The following is a 21,757-nucleotide window of genomic DNA, read 5'->3' on the forward strand; positions in this document are numbered from 1 at the left end:
ATGGTGTGCTAATCTACTTTTTCATCTACTGTATAGTCGTAGTGATTGTTCACCACTGTTCAGCATTTTAAGCAACAATATCCAAGAGAAAGCACAGTGTTTACACCCTACAACTTAAAGTGCAGAGTTACTTAATGAGGTAGATCAGAAGAAAAACAAAACCTTTTCAAGAATGAATTTTCCACAAATACAACACTGTCAACAGCCATAGCTGGGAGAAAAAAGAAACTGATACAGTGAAGAGCAGCGAGTTTTTCCAATCCTACTAGAAGGGGAAGGCAAAAAGCCATTAGGGAGCAATTTCTCTAAACTGAAGAAAACTAGGTCCCGCAGATTTCGGTTTAAGCGATCTCCACTGTAACTGTAAGGTGTTTTTATAATTGTTGTTGGGACAAAGAACTATTCTGTCCCGCGGAAAATGGCATTTTTGAAGTATAAAAATTGCAAGGTAAACTGCCTAAAAATTGCAAAAAAAATTGGAACCTTCCCATCCCAGGCGCATTAATATGGTCTGAACATTTTTAGTTTAAAATTCCTGACAGTTTGAGTACCGTTAGCATAAAAGCAGAACAGCCTTTAAAAAAATCATGACCCACAATACAAATTTTATTAACAACATTTACTTGTAATAACACACGAGTACGTTAACAATAAAGTTATCGACCAAATATAATATAATACCGCGTGACCCAAAATAACGGAACCCTCGGTTTTTGTAATACATGTAACTTTTAAATGAAAGCATAAAATTTTACCAAATTTAGTACATAACGGGTACTTGGTTCATGCAAAGATTTTGAAGTGTAGTATGAGGTTTAGTCTATAAAAACCCAAAAAAATTAATTGGAGATTGAAACCTCTAAATGCAAAATTAGCTTAGGCCCAGTCGATTCAGATCCTTCTATTTTTCCCTTGATACCTTCGATACACCGGTAATCTGTATTTAGATCTATTTCAGATATTTTCTTTTTTAAAACCAGTATGGTATTGTTTTAACTCTAAGTCAAATCGTAAAATACAGCAATTTTTTTTTTCATTTAATAGTAATAATAATATAGATCATTTCTATAGCGACCACTCCTGTGTGAACGCAGCATAAGGCGTTTTACATTTATTTAGGGAGTGTCTACGTACACGGGGCACGTAGTCTCAGAGTCACGTACACGGTAACCGGGCAGTTCAGAACTCCAAGTTCAGTTTTTGTCATCCGGTGTTGCCTTCAACCCCAGCCCTCTCCCGACAGTAGCTTTAAAAAAAAATCAATAATTCCCCCTTTCCGGAGTCCTATACTTCGCAGTGCACAGACTTTGAATGAACTTTGGTGACCCCAACCGGTACTCACAATGTGATACGAAGCACAGGTTCACTGACTAGTCACAATGGTGAGCCCGACAAGACGCTTGTACATGTATGACTTTCTTTTTTTTCAACAAGTGACAGCATACAGGGTCGGGATATCGGGAAAAAGTCGGGAATTTTGAGATGGGTTGGGAGGTCGGGAAAAAGTCGGGAATTTTGTGATGGGTCGGTAAGTCGGGAAAGTATAGGGCCTGTGTAATGTGCCGCTATCTAGACTGTATGGTTGATGAGGCCTAAAGAGGTAACGTAATTGAACCGCTGTGACGGAAGTGTGTGTGACACCGAGGCTCGATCGGGAAGAATCAAGATCTGCTTTCGTTACTGCCCAGAAATGTTCCGGTAATAGTCTGATAGATAACGCAACATTTGTATCATGCAGGTTGTGCATTATGAACGCTGTGTCGCCTTGAAAATAAATCAATATTAAAAATTGCCCTCTGCTGTCGCTTGTGGAAAAAAAAAAAAAAAAAAAAAAGAAGTTATACAAGCGTCTTGACAGGTTCGCCCTCGTGACTGGTCAATGAACCTGTGAGTACCGGCGGTCTGAGCGCTGTGAAGTATAGGACTCCTTTATAAGATACACTCGTGGAAGGAGATGGGGGGGAGGGGGAGCTGAAGGCAACGCTAGAGGACAAAAACTGAACTTGGAAGCAAATTTTGTAGCATTTTGATTACTACTTTAGAGCTCTCTGCAAAGTGCGCGTTGGTGCAGGCCTTGTGTGGAATCAGGATCCGTCATGCGGCTCATGCCTTGTTATTGAACTAAAGTGTTTGCGTTTCATTGGATGGGGTGATTGTAATTTATATCTATATTTTATTAGCTTTCTGTTCAAGACTGGCAGATTTTCAGTGTCACTGCATCTTGCGCGCCCCCCCCCCCCCAGTTCTTACACCTCTCACACTGAATAGGTGTACTTGAGCCATTCTAGTTATTACTCTACTTTGAGTTGCAGCAATGGTTTTCGTCTTCACGTTTATTATATGAATCGTGACACCCAGACTGGTTATTGACAGTCGATTTTCTAGTTCTAGGTCTTTTTTCAGGCTCAAAACAGGATTCATTTGTTTAATATAGGGCCTATAGTTTGTTATGTTGGCTAATATGATGATGGGAAAATATAAATAAAAGTAAGAACAGACTGAAATACCAAAGTCTCTCAAGATCCCAGTGCCACACTGACATGTTGTTTACTGGATATAATGTACCTACATGTGTGTGTGTGTGTGTATTCACAAACATATACATGTATTATATTAGATATAAATGGAGCACACGCTTTCATTGTTATGTAACGTGTTCCTGGAAAATGGATGAGGCCCCTCCCTTGGAAAATTGAGAAGCTGGTTTGGCAGTCACCCAGTATTATAGGCATCTATTGTTAGAAGGCTATACTACAAAATGTACATTTGCATTAATTTTTAGACATTTTGACTTTTTATCTTTGATAGATGGGCTTTTTTGGGGATCATTCTTGACGCGCAGCGGCCTGATTTTTCCGTCGAATTGGGGACTTGAAAAAAATTTGGGGGTCTTGAAAAAATTTTCCAGGATTTGGTGGGGACCCTGAGCATAGGACAAATATTGATTTATTTTCTTTCCGGTTACCATGCATGTAGATACTGAGAGAAGATGCCCGGTTACTGTGTATGTAGACACATACATCATGTACGAACAATATTCACGCGCGCGTGCACACTCACACACACACACACACGTCCGCCTTACACATGCACACCACACACATGCACGCACCTACGTTCTGATCACGCGCGCACGCTTACACTTACACACATTAGATCTCTATGTCTCAGTTTGTGTTGTACATGATGTATTCCGGCCTGAATTTCCGGTTATAGCCATTTGAGTACGCCCAGTAGACTAGAGCTGGGCCGAAACCATGATTTACGTAAGCCTATCGGCTCTGTACTCTCACCATTTCGAATTAAAAATTCTGTTAAAATTAAAGCGTTGATGTTTTTTTCCCGAAAATTGCAAAAAATTGCGGGTTTACTCGGCAAAAAACGCGGCCGCAAGACCACGATTTCCTGGGGGTGCCAGACTATTGATGAATTTTTTTTTTTTTCAAAGTTGTCATAAACAGACCCCATTAATCAAAAAGACAAATAATGAGGTCAAGAAAAAAAGTCTCAAAGCTTAAGTCTGTTTGTGCTTTCTGGTATACCAATGATTTGAAAAAGCAATGGATGCCTTTATTTTTATTTGCACTTTTACCTCTAATACATTCTGGGTTTTTTCTCTAATTCATTTAGTGTGGTGTCTGGCGTTCTGCTCCAAGAACATGAAGAGATCTGATTAAAGATTTGAATCTGAGGACCCCACATTTATAACAAGGTAAGGGTTTCTGTTCTTACTACACACAGTGGGCCCTGGCTATGACAGGATAGCTGGGGCTGACGCGATACCCCTGTGATAGCCGAATCCTGTTATAATGGGAGAGGATCAAGTTTACATCACTGTAATTAATTATCAATGAATGGGGTCATTTTTTGTTGTTTCTTTTAAAAAAAATAGATAATAGATTACCGACTGCCTATAATTTATCAGTTATCATTAATATTTTCTTTTCCAGTGATTTTCCTCCTCCACTTCATTTTTCTTTTTGTAGTATCTAAGTCTCTCTTGGATGATGACTTCATATCTTCGAGATGCTCATGAAGTGATAATATATATTATGTTTACATTTATATAGTGCATATATCCATGTTCTACAGCATGCTCTTTACAACTTTTCTTGGTTGAATAGACACACACACACACTTACACACATACACACACACACAGCCCCCCCCCCCCCCCCCCATAAAACTGTCTTAGATGCAAGTCTTTTTTATGATATATAATATGTTTAATCATGCACTCTCAATTTATTTGTTTAGATCTCGTGGAAACAAACTGATTTGATGTTCAACTCTCTTCCTTTTCGTACTCAATTGTTGAATATGCAAAACGGTGTGATAAATAATAATAGTTCTATACAACGCCAAGCCTAAGAACATATTAAAGATGGAAATCCAAGCAGTAGTATCCTGTCTATGAGTCAGTGAGATTTTTGTGCTTAGTTTCCTGTTTTATTCCAGTCTGCAGGCTCTCAGGATACCTTGGTCTTGGACTGCCATACCAAGCCTTGTTAATGGTTTGTGGAGTGATACAGCATGATACCAGATGTCTGTGGTGGAGATTTCTGACAGTTGTTGTGGATTTGTGGGCTGGAGTCACGGCTGCTTTCAATCTGTTAGGTGGGTCAGATTGTCTTTTTAACTTGTCTTTTGAGTCGTCTCTCAAGTTTAAGTTCAGCCCCCATGTTTTGAATTTCACGGAGAAATAATTCTTCAACTTGTCATTTTACATTGTTAGTGTTAGATATAGGATAATCTGGACTGGAACTGATTTTGGTTTATTGTCTTGTCTTAAGTTTGTACATCTTCAGATTTAAAGTTATAATTTTTGGGATGACGAAAGGAACTCCAAGGCAATTTTTGTACTGTCAGAAGTATAAGTATTAGCAGGGATAGAACTCTGCAATATGTTTTATTCTTTAAAAAAAACTACAAAAAAGCATCTCTTGCAATCCATATATATGCAATGCTATAGATGGTTCCACCATCACTGATAAAAAAATAAAGTTCTAAATTCTGAGGGCAATTTTTCCTTCTAATCTTTGTGTGCAAGGTTACCCACTCCCTAAAAAAAGTTTAGGTGGTTGGCGAGTGCTCTGATGTGGTTTGCTCCTTCTTTCCATCACCTCTTTTTCTTTCTTTTTGTGTGTGTTTGTTACTCTCTTTTAACACATATCACCGTAACTCGCCTGGGAATTTCCATACGCGCTCTACCGTAACTCGCCCTTAACTGCCCGCGCCGACCTAGTGTCTTTGGAAACGAAGTCTCGCCTTGCCGACCTAGTGTCTTTGGAAACGAAGTCTCGTCTTGCCGACCTAGTGTCTTTGGAAACGAAGTCTCGCTTAAACAAGACTCTGGGGCCGAGATTTTGTTTTTCATACTATTACTAAATGTTTGTTCTTCCGTTTGATACCGAAACGTAATTTTTCGGGCCTGTAGTTTTAGTATTACTATTAGAGCTGATCGAAGTGCGATGGCATTTCCGACACTTCGAAGGTGTCTAGACTTGTTTGAAAAGCAACACAACTGAGTTTGAAAAAGGAAATAACAATGGATTTGAGCTAAAACAAGCATATGATAAATCAGATAAATGAGATATTGATGAAAACATAGCAGCAAGAGTCTGGGATGATTCAGATTTATCAGATGTAGAATTTAGATCTAGGGCCTGACCACGAGGCTGAGAGTGAGAGTGACGGGTTGGACACCCCGATTGAACTAAAGTTATAACATTTCCAACAGTTTGTGCATACATAAAGTTATATTTTTCTAAAACTACATTCATTTTTCTAAGTTTTAATTTTTCAGGATTTTTTAAATGTGTTTTTTAAACGTATTCATGGGAGGTGGGTTTCTTCCTCTTGCTCAGGATCCAGGAATGGACTTCCCGTCCAGACCCTTAGAGTGTAATGTGTTAACCGTATCCGTACGCCCTGGGGTCATTTTGTACCCCCAGGGTTGTGTTCTTCACATTTTAGAATACTTCTAGTGCGAAGATCTCTTTGAAACTTTCAGTATTTCTCAAAAAATCATTTTGACAGACTACTATGCAAAGCGTACGGATAGGATTAACAAGTAAATTTTCTCTTTGGAAAGTGGTGGTACAGAGTTCCCCACCTCGTATGGATGCAATAGTAAAACACGACGTACGGATAGGGTTAACAGCTCTAGTCTTAAGCTTTTATATGACAGTGCTTCCAATTTTCTGCCACTTTTTAGTTTCCTCCAGACCTCATCTGCGGATCCGATGCCCGCCGCCTCATTGATGGTTCTCCCTCCCATGTGTTCGACTTTCTCACTGTCTCCGTTGTACAAAAAAACTACAACTAGATTTCTATATTCTAGATCTATGTTGCGGTGCCTTTCGTGAAGTCGTGCTGTAAACATCAAGCTTAATCTACCTTTCACTGTTGGAACTGCTGATGGCTGAATGGACAGCGTGTCTGCATTTGAAGTCATACAATTATTATTTTATGAGAGTGGAAACGAGTCCCGGTCCCGGAAGTTCTCCCCACCCCACTCCTCCTGACTGACCAACAATTTTTTCCCATCATTATCATTTGCTGCTTTGTAGTTTTTTATGTAATGAAGCATGCACATTCTGGTATTGTCCCTAGGAGAAACTTTTACTTACAAAGTATACTTTTCATTTTACCAATTTAGACCTGGTGGAAGTTAAATAGTGGCTTTACTTGGTGTCTGAATCTCATTCTTTTTTAAATTTTAGGCTCAGAAAGACCAAATTTTAGCTCTTCAAGGGCAAATTTTCTTCCAGAACTCCCCCGCCAATTTTTCCTCCTTTTTGGGATTTTGCTGTTGGAAGCACTGATATGACCTAATTCTGTGGCAAGTGCTGTGAAATACTTTCTAATACTTATACTTAGTGTCAAATATGCAGTTGTGTGTATGTGGCCTCTGGGGGTTCCGCAGACGCTTTTTAAATATATCTCAAATAGTGGAGTTGACTGTCTAGTGCTTTACAATCTTTGGTATAAGTCAGCATACTTGGGTGAACTTATGGTGACTTTTTATTTCAGGCTGTCGTACGGACTGCTGTCTGACTGTCTGGGTTGCAGTTTGTTTATATCTGGCAGACTGCACTGGAAAGATTGAAGGGCGGCTATTCAGCTATGCTTTTCATTAAAAGCCCTGATACTTTGAACAAGGCTGATGTGGCAACATTTTGACATAAAATTTGTCACTTTTTAAAAATGATTAGTTCTACATGGGCATGGTTTTACTTGTGTGAATGATTAAATAAAGACTTATTTTGAAAATCATGGTCTTTGGCATTTTCATTTTTACTCTCATGAGTATTGTATGAATTTAAGAACAGAGAAGTGAGAATTGACAGGTATCTTTGTTACACGATGCTTTGTCAGTGTCTGCAAGTAAGAAAGTTAAGAAAAATTTGTTTGAAATTTGATTTTATCAACACACACAATGGAGCACTCAAAATAAAAATATTAGTAATACTAAGCACTCAAAATAAAAATATTAGTAATACTAATCAAACCCCATTATACTGCTTACCATGGAGGAGCGTGAAATTAGCTGTCCAGTGGGGCTGGTGGTGTAACAAGATAGCAGTAGCAGCTATTGCCATCTTGACATGTGTATTTATGGGTGATAAATCAGAGCAGACATGATACCAGTGTCATGGATTAAGATTTTAGCTAAGAAGGACCTGGTTGCCACCGGCCTATTCAGGAGGAAGTCTGTGGAAGCTGAGACAAAGTACAGATAACCCCCTCTGTAGGCCTGTCTGTGCCTGGGTGGCAATTGTTCATTGAGCTAAATGCTCCTCTTATGCGATGATCATTATAGTGAAGTTTGATCATAATGAATTAACTAAAGCTTTTTATATTTTATGCTGCAAGGATGAAGAGAGTAGTCCCAGTTCTGAAAAAGTACCAGTAATTCTGTCTTGGTATGTTCAGGGGTACCGGTACGTCCAGAGAAGTTGAAACTGATTTTAAACTAATTTTTAAAAAATTTTTCAGAGAAACTAGCTTTGGGAATATGCTTAGAGGCCATCAGATCATAGTTTTAACAGGGATCCAGCATTTTTGCCTGGTAATAGTCGCATAAGCTCCACGGATGATGGGAGGGAGAATGTGGTCTAGATCTAAAACAATTATCCAAACACATGATGCTGACTTTCAGATTGTTTTATTATCTGTCGATACTTTGTCTTGTGTGTTAAAACTAAAGGGGATGTAAGTAATGTAGTTTTACTTGTGGGAGTGCAGTTCTGAAATGGCCCACAAAAACCTTGAGGAATAGAAAATGTGTGCTTTGAAAAATTCTGGGCACGCCGACTCCCAATGAGTTACTTAAGTCTTTTAATAAAGCCCAGGGAGAAACGGAATGTTCCCTCAATCCTGGGATTGGTGAAAGAACAAAGCATAGAGAAAGGGATACCATTGCTCTGCAAGGTAAAGGGATGGGGAGTAAAGTTTAGTCCTTTGACTTTGAAGCTGTTTCTGTCATGTACAGTAGTGTCATCCAAACTTGCTTGGCTAGCTGCATTCACTGTTCCTAACCTATCTACATCAAGATCAAATACATGTATAATGAAAAGAAAGATCACCTACCATCATCACACTCACACAATCAATTTTTTAAAGTGGACTACATTTTTGGTAAAATTGGCATGTCGGTGCCGTTAGCATTGCAAAAACGGGAACCAAATGATATAAAGGCGTTTTTCACGACCCCTATCAACACAAGTTAGATAACTTGGGAGGCGGGCTTCCAACCCTGCCTGTTAGTAGTGTTAGGGCCAAACCAGGCTGAGAGGGATACAAAACCCCAGGGGAAAGATGGAGATGCTCAATAAAAATTTCTCCCAACTCTGGTCTCCTGCAACTGCATGCGACAGTGAAGCTCGTAACTGCTACCTTACAGACTGGTGGAACCGAATGATGCTATCCCACCTCGCTGTAGCTGTTTGTACTGGACTGCCGTATGTGGTTGTAGTAGCTGATGCACGTAAAGCAGTGTTGGATCTTTCATGCGTGTCACTTTCATTTAGGCTGCCATACAGTGCAGGACCATAGGCTGAAACCAAATGTAGTGTGATTCTGTTGTTTGTTTTGTTTGTAAAAAGCCGTGATTTATTATTTATGCAGTCTCTACTTTTTCATATCTTGATGAAGTCTGGTACACGATCAATTTACAAGTACAATGGGTTGGAAACATAAGGCCCCAGTAGCCAGGATGCACTGTGTACAGTGGAACTCGGATTCAACGAGCTCGGATTCAATGAGTACTGGGATTCAACAAGAGGAGATGGATTCCAGGTTTTAAAAAAATTTAAAATCAATAATAATAACCTGGATTCAACGAACACTTACAAGGGGCACACAAAAGTTTTTTTACCTGATCATGAAGGAATACAGGTACACGTGTAGAAAGCTGAAATTTGGGGTGAAAGCCAACGATCATCTTCCTAGAATGCATGTACATTTTGGGGAATTTCCGATTTCTGGTTTTTACTCCAGCACACTGTAAGTGAATGGGGCATGTTCTCCAGTTTCAACATAAAAATGGAGAAAATTGAGCACAGGCCCATAATGAAGGTTTTGTTCTTGCAAGGCAAGCAACTACATGATATTTTTACGGAGATACAAACGCGTCATATTCTTTCCCCCCCAGGCAACTGATCATTATTACAATAAGCTAGTCTTGACGTTGATCTATGTAATGAATTGTGCGCTGGTCTATGGAATCAAAAGTTGCCAATGCTAGGCTCTACACTGCAACACAACTTTTTGGCGAACAATCAAGATGACACAGGCGTGCATTTGAACGAATCTGTCTTTTTTTTTGTTGCATAATATGCAGGCATTTCAGGCCCCACTTGTTACTTCTCTTTATACATTACTTGCTCCGTACCTATGATTATCTAAACAAAACCTCATGTTTCCTATATATCGAATACTCGGATTCAACGAGATTTAGGTCAGACCCGGCGACCTCATTGAATCTGAGTTTTATTGTACATGTACTATTTAGTGTGAGGTCAGTGCTTTTTTAAGAGAGAGGGCATGGCCACTGGATGAGCTGTGAATTTTGTTTTTTCACATCCTTTTATCAAATAGTAGGTAGCATGTTGCAGTTGGAGTTTGTTATCTTGGCCACTGTAATGGCTACCGGTGACATAAATTCACTGTCTTTCCCAAAAAAATATTAGCCCTTTTGAAAGGGGAATAACATAATCTTGGGCAGTAAGGCTGCTGAGGCAGCTGAAAATATATGTGTTAAAACGCGGTGGAATCAAGCGCTCGTCAATTTTTGGTAATAATATGGAGTTATTGGTATCGTTATAAAGTTTGTTCATTTATCTTGCTTTTGAAGAAAGAAATTCGCATCTATCTAGAATAGAACTCGAGATATTTGCAATCAAAGAAGATGAGAGTAGCCTGTTTTATAAGGCAAAATTTGCGAGAAAATGGCCGTCAAAGTTTGGAAACTTCTATAGCTTGAGAGTCCTTGAAAACTGAAAACATACACATATTTTGTGCCATTAATCAACGTTTTTCAGTAAAATTCATATGGAACAAATGTATTTTTATATGGACATAGAAGGTAGGGTGACCTTATTTAGGCCACATATGGCCTAAATAAGCTAAACCCCCCTCCCTTACCTTATTTAGGCCACACCTGTGGCCTAAATAAGCTAAACCCCCCTCCCTTACCTTATTTAGGCCACACCTTTATACAAAGTCACAGAAATATTCCTTTTGTGCTTATTGAGGTACAGTGCAGGGTGATTTTACCTGCAAGGATAATTGGACAAAATGGGCAACATCTTTATTGCTAATGGTCATATTTAGACAAATCCTATATCATTGTCTTTTTTTTTTCTTAACTGCTCATGGTTATTAAAGAGTAAGCCAACTAGGTAGTGATTTGGGATTCCTATTACTAATATTATGGGCATTCTTAAAATTTTTAAACTTGTTTTTACCGCTTTTCTCAACGTAAAACGGATTCCGTAAAAAACAAAACAACAATGACCTTATCTTTCTTTTTCAAAGTATTGTGCATATATTTGTGTGAAACTATATATTCTATGCTTTCATGCACATGAAAAAAGCTAATAAAGGCAAGCAAAATGTTCTTCAGATACATAGATCTAGTAGTAGGCCCACTGGAATTTTTTTATAAACCGGGAAAGATGACCAGAAAATAACAAAATTATTTATGATCTTCACTTGCACTTGCAATTTTTTTGACAAATTATAGTCTACCTCATTGTCTTTTTTCCCCTGCATTTTTCTTCACTATTCATGACAACTGGCATGTATTGTTTTCAGTTATTATCAAAAAAGTGGATAGGCGGACTACGGGGTCTATCTAGCCAAAAGGATAGGTGGACCCCGGGGTCTACCTAACAAAATGCTAGGTTTTAGGATGTGAACCCCGGAGTCAGCGTAGTGAAATAAGTAGTAGATCTAGGTTTAACTAAGGATCGGTGGACCCCGGGGTCAACATAGTGAAATAAGTAGATCTCAGTTTATTTTATAGTAGGACTGGCGGAGCCCGTGGTCAACGTAGCGAAATTATAAGTAGATATAGGTTTAATTAAGGATTGGTGGACCCCGGGGTCAACGTAGTGAAATCAGTAGATCTAGGTTTAATTAAGGATTGGTGGACCCTGGGGTCAATGTAGTGAAATAAGTACATGTAGATCTAGGTTTAATTTTAAGGATTGGTTGACCCTGGAGTCAACATATTGAAATAAGTAGGTTTAAGGTGGACCCCAGGGTCTACCTAACGAAATACTAGTTAGGTTTTTAGAATAGGTGGAACCTGCGGTCACCGTAGTAAAATAAGTAGGTTTAATCAAGGTGTCCTGGGGGTCCACCAATCCTTTATTAAACCTTCTTATTCCTCTACAGCTATGGTGACTCCGGGGTCCACCAATCCTTTTAAAATTAACCTTACTTATTTCACTACGCTGACCCCGGGGTCCACCAATCTTTAAAGAAACCTACTTGTTTCACTACGGTGACCCCGGGGTCCACCTGTCCTAAAACCTAGTATTTCGCTAGGTAGACCCCGGGGTCCACCTTAAACCTGCTTATTTATCACTACGTTGACCCCGGGGTCCACCAATCCTTACTTAAACCAAACCTGATTTCACTACGGTGACTCCGGGGTTCACATCCTAAAACCTAGTATTTCGCTCTGCAGACCTCAGAGTCCACCTATCCTCTACAGGACTAAACTATTATCAATTTGCAATTTTCATTGATCAGCATATTTTTTAAAAAATATTGAATCAGAGACTCGCTGTCTAAAAAGTCCACTGCTAATGCTATTCTTTTCAAAGAAAATGGCACAATTTGATTTTATGACATGTTGAAAAAAAGAGTTTTACAAATATCCTGAAAACAACATAAAATGATTATATATAGATCTCTCTCTCTCTCTCTCTCTCTCTCTCTCTCTCTCTATATATATATATATATATATATATATATATATATATATATATATATATATATATATATATATATATATGTGTGTGTGTGTGTGCTTGTGTGTGTGTATTTTATTATGTATACATGTATACTAAAAGACTGAGCAGAGGCTTACAATGTAAATTCTGTGCTCTACAAGTAGAGAAAATATTAAGTTTGCGCAAAACAGATTTTAGAAAAAAAAGTTGGATCTAATTATTCTAATACAAGTAAAAGTGATTGTTATGCTGAGATTTGTTATTATTATTGACTCTGGAAATACAGTTACTTGCTGAATCTAAAAGTAACTAGAACTGTGCAATTCGTTTTATTTCAATTCCACAGCCCAAAGGCATAGCAATAATAAGTTAGATCTAGATCTAGCAGTTGTAGGCTCTCTGGCTGCTTCTAGCATAGGCCTGCTACTACTGATTCTAGACAGGGAATCTAGATCTTGCTATCGCCTGCAATATTAAAGTCAAATATATGGTAAAATAAAAACAAAACTGAATTTTTTTCAGTCAGTACATCCCAATTGCCATAGCCGCACGTATTAGTAGTTGAATAATGCGATACCGCAGCAACACGTTATCACAGTGTGCAGGGGAGAGCGGGGTGCCCGGTCTATTCGGTGGTTCGTCTTTTGTAGATCTATGCATTTTTTACGGAAAGCCCTATTACCTAACCCTCTTACTAGATCTATTAGTGTTGTGAAAACTTCAACCTCTACAGCTCAGGCGTCAAAAGATGCTGGAAAATAATAATACGTCCTGAAGTTTCATAATTTATTTTTATACAGAATAACACAGTACACAGCCAGTAGTTTTTATTTCATCGAGTTATAAAAATGGCCTTCGTATAAAAATTGCCATGTTTTCAGAAGCAAATTTTAATAGTTCTAGTTCTACCAAATCGATTTTCACGCGAATTCAACCATTTTGATGATCTTTCTTTTCCTTTTAAAAAGATGTAGATCTAGGCCTGTCGGATGTGGCAGTGCGAATAACACTGAGTTGTTTAGATCTAGACCCATCAAAACACGAGGCTTCGTGGCCGATCACAAAAGTCTACGGGGCTTATCGAGGCCGATTCGCCCTGAGCACGTTCACTAAACTGCCTACTAGATAGAATCTACTCCCAAATATTTTCTACACGATCTTTGCTACTACTACTACTAGGCCTACTAGCCTACATTGAGAGATTGTCACTCAGGCAAAGATAGTGTAACTCAGCCACGTAGTGTACACTCTTTTTATACCCCAAATTTAACCCGGAAGTCCATTCGGAGGTCCGAATGGATTTGACCTTTTCACTTGACCAAAGTGTGCCAAAATGGTAGCCTAGCTTTTGCCCCTCCATGAAGGAAAAATCTGGCCCTCATTCAAACCATTGGGATTGAGCAAAATTTTGCGTATTGTGCTTTGTTCTTTACAATATTCATTATGGTTATGATTTATAAGTTGTACACTGAGACAAAACCGTACTAAATGAGAAAGGTGCACCATTATGAAAGTGGAACGAACTCAGTTGCCTGAAAAGGGTAGTTTGAGCATGTGTGGCCTAAATAAGCTAAACCCCCCTCCCTTACCTTATTTAGGCCATATGTGGCCTAAATAAGCACTCCCTAGAAGGTATTGAGCCAAAAAACAAAAACTCGACCAAAATTGCCAAACTGGAGGGACAATGCATGTTTCTTAAATTTCATTATTTTGATGAGCGCCTGATTTCACCATGATGCCTCACACATAACATTTCTCTGTTATTGTTATAGTTAAAATGTATCATGAGGGACTACAAAAGTGCAGTACCGATACTTGTATTTTTCACGTTTCACTATGTTTCACCACTTTTCCCAATTTCAAATGCCATACGGCACCGCATTAGTCTTCACTATTTGAACAAGAGGCAACCAAATCATACTCACTTGCAGTGATTTACACCAACAGTGTAAAGATCTATCACTATTTCATTGTGACTCCAAATGTCCAACGCAACAAATCATAGTATGGTATCAAAAGTATTTTATTCACACAATAAAGCAATGTACGAAACATCCATTATTATAGGTACACACACATTGAACTGCATACATGATATCACAAAGACCAAGTTGAACATCAGTTCATTGTACATGCACACATATATGTGATCAGTGTGGGTTTTTTTTTGCATCCACAACACTTATCACAAGTATACAAAAAAATACACTTTTTCAAAATCTCATCATAATCCTGTTCTAAGTCTAAGTACTCTAAATCTAAGGCTTAACAATCCAGTGACTTACTAAGTTACGTAAGTCTACATTAACATTAATTAAAGGTAACCTATTCATACAACGAGAGCAAGAATTGACTAAATGAATGACTAAACTGTGTAAAATCTTGACAACTGGTATATATACGTACCGGTCTATATCATATAATGTCAATCTAGGTTCAGCATAATGAGGAGAGTGTACTGTGAGAAGTTTTATTTTTTTATCTTCGAATTTAATTTATTTATAAACCAGACAGATTGTCAGAGCTAAAACTAAAACTGAACACACAAACATTTTTTAGCTACATCGGAATGTATTGTGATAAAAACAGTAGTTGTCAGCGTTTACTTCATAAATGAGCTGATCTGTTGGTGTTACTGTTACCGTTATCGCTGCACTGAACTGATATTTGAAATTTCAGAGACAGTGATTTCTTTGTAAGTTACTCTCTAGTAACACCTCTGATCTTTGGGTCTTGTATGACTAATTGGTGTTTCAAAAGCCGTAAAACTCTTACTAAAACTTAACAACAGCAGCAAACATTTGTGTTAAAAAAATTCAAAATCAACTTAAAACAAATCTCCTTCCCCCCTCCTCCATGGAAGTTTATTTGATAAAATGTGATTCTGCCAAATGGAGAATTTGGCAATGACAAAATGGCTGCTGTACGAAACAACATGAACACCTTCTAAAAGGAACACAGCAAAATCATAATGACATATTTTCATTGTTTTTTGTTTGTAAAAATCAACAACAAAAAAAGGAAACATTCTGGAAAAATGAGGGTGGGCATTTTCATTCTCCCAAACTAATCACAAATAATTTGACCTTTAAACCTTTCGACATATCAAGCTCTGTAAAGCTTCACATCTGGAGTAGGTGTTGCACTTTGTTATAGTAACAGAAGCATCATTAATAATCTCTCTGTTCTGTTTTTTGTCCTCGTGCTTGTGTTATCTAGTATTGCTCATGACATTAGGTTTGAGTATTAAGAGATAGATTTTTGAATTATCATTAGAATCAGACAATTAAAAAAAATTCCAAACTAAGTAGGCTACCCAGTATTTCACACAACTAGTTTTTTCAATGTTCCAAATTCAATGTCCCTTAAAACACAGGGTGATCCACAAAAACAACAACTGTACAACTTGCTTTGTGATTATCTTCCTCCATATTGAAGTTTTGCTCTTCAGATTTGAACATAATATTTGGAAGCCAAAAGGAATTTGTCTGATATTCATTTTAGAAGTCTGATGAATGGTTTGGCTCTATATGACGCATAAAAACAACAACCCGTTTTCAACCTTGTCCCCATTTTCGTAGCATGACGCACCAGTTTGCATTAGGCCTACTGTTGCAACAATCGTGCCATATGTTGCAAGCTACAGCAGTCTAACAAGTCAAGAGTAGTCTACATTTATTATTCCCAAATTTCGTTTGCCTGCTGAGATAATTGTTAAGTTTAGTTAAGGGCAAGGAGTTTTTTGTATTGAACATTACCTCTCTGCAAATTCACCATCACTGACATTTCGTAAGTTCTGCGCACGCACGGCATGGAAAGAATGCTTAGGTGCCCTCAAGACCTTTTGTGTCATGAGCAGAGAAGATCCGTCAGTTTTGATCTATAGCGAATCAGAACTAAAACTTTCCTAAAAAATGATCACTTCAGGTCGAACATGCACAGCCCTTTAAACGTCACCCCGGTACAGATTTCAGTAGTCGAGTCCCTTGACGTCTATCCGAAGATGATCTGCAGCTAGAACTTTCCTACACATCAACAGTCTGCATTCTCAGGACAGATCTTAACCTACGACTGTACCATTTTCATCTTCGCTAGGCCGAGATGACATGGATCAAAGCATGGCAATGTGTTTATGATTCCTCGATTGTCTTGAAAGCGGGATCATTTCCTCAATGACATTTAGTTTAGTAAAAATCCCACTTTCATCCTGTGGGATATGTTGTCTCCAAAAGTGCTGTCTATTGGGCACCCCACTCCCATTGTCTCAAGAAGCCACTTCATACTGAATATGTACTGTGCATGTAGCTTTAAACACTCATGGTTTAGCAGGTCCTTGTGTTTGGGCGCCATTGAACATTTCGAATGACGCGTTAAAAATGTGTTGAGTCCAAAGGAGGGCATGTAGAGCACTGCTTCTAGGAATTCCAGAATGAAATCGTTAGTTTTTAAATTTAAACTCTGTAAAAGAAATTAAATATTGTTTAAATGTTACAGGGATGGAAAATGATGTCAAAGAGAAAATAAAGAAAAAGTCAACCAATCTTTTCACAACTTCCTTTACAAGGTTTGTTAAAATGGTGAACTTTGAGTTTTTCTGTGCTTTTTTCTTTAAGCCATTTTCGTTTTCAAAATAAGTTTCTTCTTCATGGATTTTATGTCAAACAAATTCCTTTTGAATGAATTTATGTCTGTTCCAAATTACAGCCTTCTAGAACAATTTTTGTGCGAGATATTTAAAAAAAAAGTTGTAGTTTTTTTGGATCACCCTGTAAGTACTGTAAGTGTATGTTAAAACCATGAATTCATTAAAACAATATGGTATGGCTATTGGAATCATAAAATATTGCCAAAAAAAAGCAGGGGCTCTAATACTCAAACATATGCAAGAGCATCCTAATCCTAGACACAGATTATATGTTGTTTCGATTTCACTTCGATTTCCGCTCATAAATCTCTTGGGAAAATAAGTGAATTTTTACAGAAATCTAACATAGAATTATTGCAAAGAAATTAAGAATAAGACACAAATTGTGACTTATACTAGACAATGAAACTCGAATTCAAAAGAAGACGGATTTCCAGTTCTTTTATCAGTTAAACTCAACAACGCTCTGATTCAACAAACACATAAATAAGCAAACACTTCAACGAAGCTACTTGCCAGGCGAACAGCCCCTGAAACAAAGCTCATCAACTCTGTTTGAAGGGACCATCAATCACACCAGCACCACAGATCAGTACACGCTTGGGCTATCGCGCACATCTTATGGGATCAGTCAGGAGCTTTCGTTCACACCAAACAACGACACGTCCTAGAGTGCCCCGGGTAGGGAGACGTCGGACAGTGGCCAGTATGCGTGTGGCTGTAACTGCGTGTGCCTGGGGATGGGGGCAGGCCATAAGCATTTGGGGATTCAGGGCGTGGAACATCAGCAGAGATGCAGACGCGTCACAATCATAAGCCCGACGACTTCATATATCCGAGTTTCATTGTACCGAAGATGTTTAAAGTTACAGATCCCTGGTAATACTGGTAAATGCTGGATTTCAAAATAGCTGACAAGGGTAAGTCTTGAGATTAACCCAGTTTAACTAGAAATGATTTCAGGATTTTCAGCTGAGAAAATTTGAAATTTAGCCAAAATTAATTAATTTTTATGTTTTTGACGCTAATTTGGAATATTCTATAGAGGTGACACTGTTAAGAATAACGCTGTCAAAAGGTTTACACATTTGTCTAAAAACAGTTTTTAATTCTTTCCACTTTGATTCCGGCTTGTCACTTAAGAGGCATTTTTGGCTAAGCGTTTCAGCAGCTCACTAGTTATTTGGTGTTTTGGGGATACCGATTTCATCAACCCCAAGATCTACACCTGGTCCTCTGCTACAATTACTAACTATTTTCACCAGTACTGTGATTCTTTGTTCAATTACAAATAACAGAAACAAATTCATCAATATTTCACTGATACGCATGAGTGCGTACTAAAATTGTGGAATCCCTTGAAGGAGTTAAAGTGTGTCACATCACAATGCGGTGGAATCAGGCTCTCGTCAATTTTTTTTCTTCATATATATATAGAGTCATTAGTATCATCTTAAAACTTATTCATAATTTGTCTTGCTTTTGGAAAAAAAACACCCATCTATCTTGAATAGAAGTAGAAGTTGATAAGTGTAGTGTGTGATTGAAGAAGGTGGGATCTCCAGGTGCCAGAGGAAAAATTAGCGAGAAAATTGGCTTCTAAGTTTGGTGATTTTCAAAGCTTGAGTAACGAGTGTCCTTGGAAACTGGAAATTTACATTTTTTGGTGCATTTGATCAATGTTTTCTGTAACATTTACACAGAAATGTTTTAAGATGGACATAAAAGGTGTAAGACCAAAAAAAGAAATTTGAAAAAATTGCCCCACAGCCAGAAAAATGTAAGTTCAAAATTTTGTTTTTTGTTTTTGACGAGCGACTGATTTCACCACCCTGCCTCACAAGTAGACTCTTACTTAAAAAAAAAAATTTGAACGTGTGGTTTAAACTGTGTATACTACAAAATAGAAGAAAGAATATGAACATTTTTGAATTGCAACATTTTAGACAATAAAAACCCAAATGAGTCACATAAAACATTGAGTAGCCTACCATAGGAAGTCTTCTTACATCTTTTCTATGAAAAAGGAAGACAAAAATGAGGTCGCTTGATGCAAAAACATTATCAACATCCATCAAATTAAATCAAATTAAAAAATTGTAAAAGTCTCAGAGCATTTTATGATAGAACTAAAAACAAAGCGCTCAGTCACTAATTCTTGGTCACACACTCCAGTCCTCTCTTCTCTTTCCCTTGAGACAAGAGAGTTTGATATTGACAAATTAAGAAAAGGACACTGAAAAAAAAGGAACCCAGCAGCCTGACCACAAAGAAAAGGAAAAGATAAACAGGACCTATCAGGTAGGGAAAAAGGTTGAATCTATGAAGGATGGCTGTACCAGAAATAACAGGAAAATGGCCATATTAAAAATAATTAACCCATCTTTTTCAGTTTTGTAAAAAGTTTTGGGTTCAGTCAGTATTTGATTTGGGAGAATTAAAATGAACAAAATGAATGCAACCATTTTACTTCATCACAGCAAAGATGCAACCACTGCACAAAATTGGTCAACAGAAGAGATTAGAGCTGTAATTTGGTTTCTTCATGCAAAAGAAAAAAAATCCCGCTAAACTTCAGGCTCAACTTGAAAGTATTGTTTGTGGTAAAAATGTTTTATGCAAGTCAAAAGTATACCTTAGGTGCAATTTATCTAGAGGGGCATACAAATGTACGTGATGAGCAAATTACATGCCATCATCTTTCTCCCATTACTACAGAAAAAAAGGTTAACGCATTGAAAAACTCATTTGTGATGACAGGAGGCCCAAAATTCGTGACATTGCCGTTTCCCTAGATTTTTCTAAATCAACACTTCACAAAAGTGTCAGAACTGTGGCATACAGTAACAGAAAAGTGTCAGCTTAGTGGGCTCTCAAACAGTTGACAGATGACCGCAAGGCACAGTGCATCAATTTAAAAAAAGTTTTAGTAAGAGTTTTACAGCACTTGCAACACAATGCAATAATGTCATATAAGAGTCGAAGATAAGTATTACGAGAGAGTAACAAGCATAAAAAAGAAGGAGGAGAGATCAGGAGGATGGATATTGATAGGAAAGAAGGAGGCAAACCATCACTGTTTGCATGCCATTGTAGGAATGATGTAGGAAAAATGCAGATATATGACAAAATGGGAAGTGTGGCTGCTAGAGACTTCCAAGAACAGAATGAAAAAGATTTTTGGATCACAATCCTGATCTTTCCCCTTCAGGTTTCCATCTGTTTGGACCACTACAGCGATATCAACCTGGGGACACAATGACTGACACAACCTTTGTGGAGCACTTCAGAGATTGGCTTCGGTCGCTTGACATAAAATTCTATTTAATTGCCCAGCAATGAGAAAAATTCTTGATTGTTCATGAGTGGACTACATTGATAAATAAAAGAAATGTTTAGCCAACTGCATAACTGTATCTAAATCAAGACAAAACTTTTCATCTAATAGCCATTTTCTTGTTATTTCTGGGACAGCCCTTGTACCACTAGTGAAACCAAGCACTTGACAATTTATGACTGAAGGAAGCTCATGCCTATAAACAAATACATTGTAGTTAGAGAAAAATTTGTTGAAAACTTTGATAATGGAAGCTGTCCCACATTTCAGTCACTGACACGAGTCATTATTTCAAAACAGAAACCAAAGAACCAGGAACTTTAAAAATTTAGCATCTCTATCACACTATGAATCATAGTATGATAAGTTATATTTATCCAGTTGTTATTTTATGGGTGGCTGCCTTTACGGATTCAGGAGTTATCTATCCTGGGTGACAGAATGCAACCATGCCATATATGTCTTATGTCTTCGTATCATTATTTCAGATTCAGTTGCTTTAAGGTGGTAAAGAAAAGTATTTAAAATCAAAGGTAATTTTCAACGAGACATTTTACGTTTGTACACAATATATTCACAGTATTTCATAAAGTACGAGAGTATCACTTAGCATCTTATAGACTAATTGAGGTCACTGCCATCTCTGCTGGTGGTGTGCCGTTTCTATAAGAACAATTCTGGACTACCAGAGTGGAGGTTTCCAGTTCAAAAGATTAAGGACTTTGTGACTTCTACCACAGTGGATTGCTTGTCCTTGTAATGTTTCAAGTGTCCATCCATTGAGACGTATACAACAGCACACCCCATACGTGTTTTATTAGTTAATGTTAGCCATTTATGCTTGAATGCTAAATAAAAGAGGTTAAGCCCATGCACTTCCCTCTGATGAGTCTTCCCTTATTCTATAAGGAGTATGATGTCCCTGCTCGCCTGGTCTTCAAACAAAGCCAAATACAACAGTCAACACAGGAGGCTTGAGAAATCCAAAAATAGACAGAAATGTTTGCCAACATGTATCCACCCCTATCCCTGCAACATTTCTCACATTAGAATAACATCTCTGGTGAATTTAAGACCATAAAATGTAAAACAGATACCCATACTTGATTTAACAAGCAAAAAGACTTTGCAATAAAACCTATTGATGGACTACAATAGGTCTATATTACATCCATTTTGTTTTAAAATGTCCAAGTTCTGTACTGTACTCTTATTGTGTAGACAAAAATGAGTTCACGCTATTTCACTTGCATAGAGAATTTAGGCACATTTTGCATTCGTTATCACCACTGATTAAAACTTAAG

General features: G+C 37.8%; 1 protein-coding gene across 3 annotated transcripts in view; it reads left to right on the plus strand.

The window, feature by feature from the left end:
- The window catches only part of LOC101850217 (heterogeneous nuclear ribonucleoprotein M), a 39,065-nt gene extending 31,790 nt beyond the window's left edge, over nucleotides 1-7,275 (plus strand). For all 3 annotated transcript variants that reach the window (XM_005089702.3, XM_005089701.3, XM_005089703.3), the window contains 3 exons: nucleotides 3,631-3,712; nucleotides 4,459-4,617; nucleotides 7,036-7,275. The gene's annotated coding sequence lies outside the window, so the exon portion shown is untranslated. The remainder of the gene's footprint in view (nucleotides 1-3,630; nucleotides 3,713-4,458; nucleotides 4,618-7,035) is intronic.
- Nucleotides 7,276-21,757: the final 14,482 nt, after the last annotated feature.

This window comes from Aplysia californica, unplaced genomic scaffold, assembly GCF_000002075.1.
Source record: "Aplysia californica isolate F4 #8 unplaced genomic scaffold, AplCal3.0 scaffold00008, whole genome shotgun sequence".
Lineage (NCBI taxonomy): Eukaryota > Metazoa > Mollusca > Gastropoda > Aplysiida > Aplysiidae > Aplysia > Aplysia californica.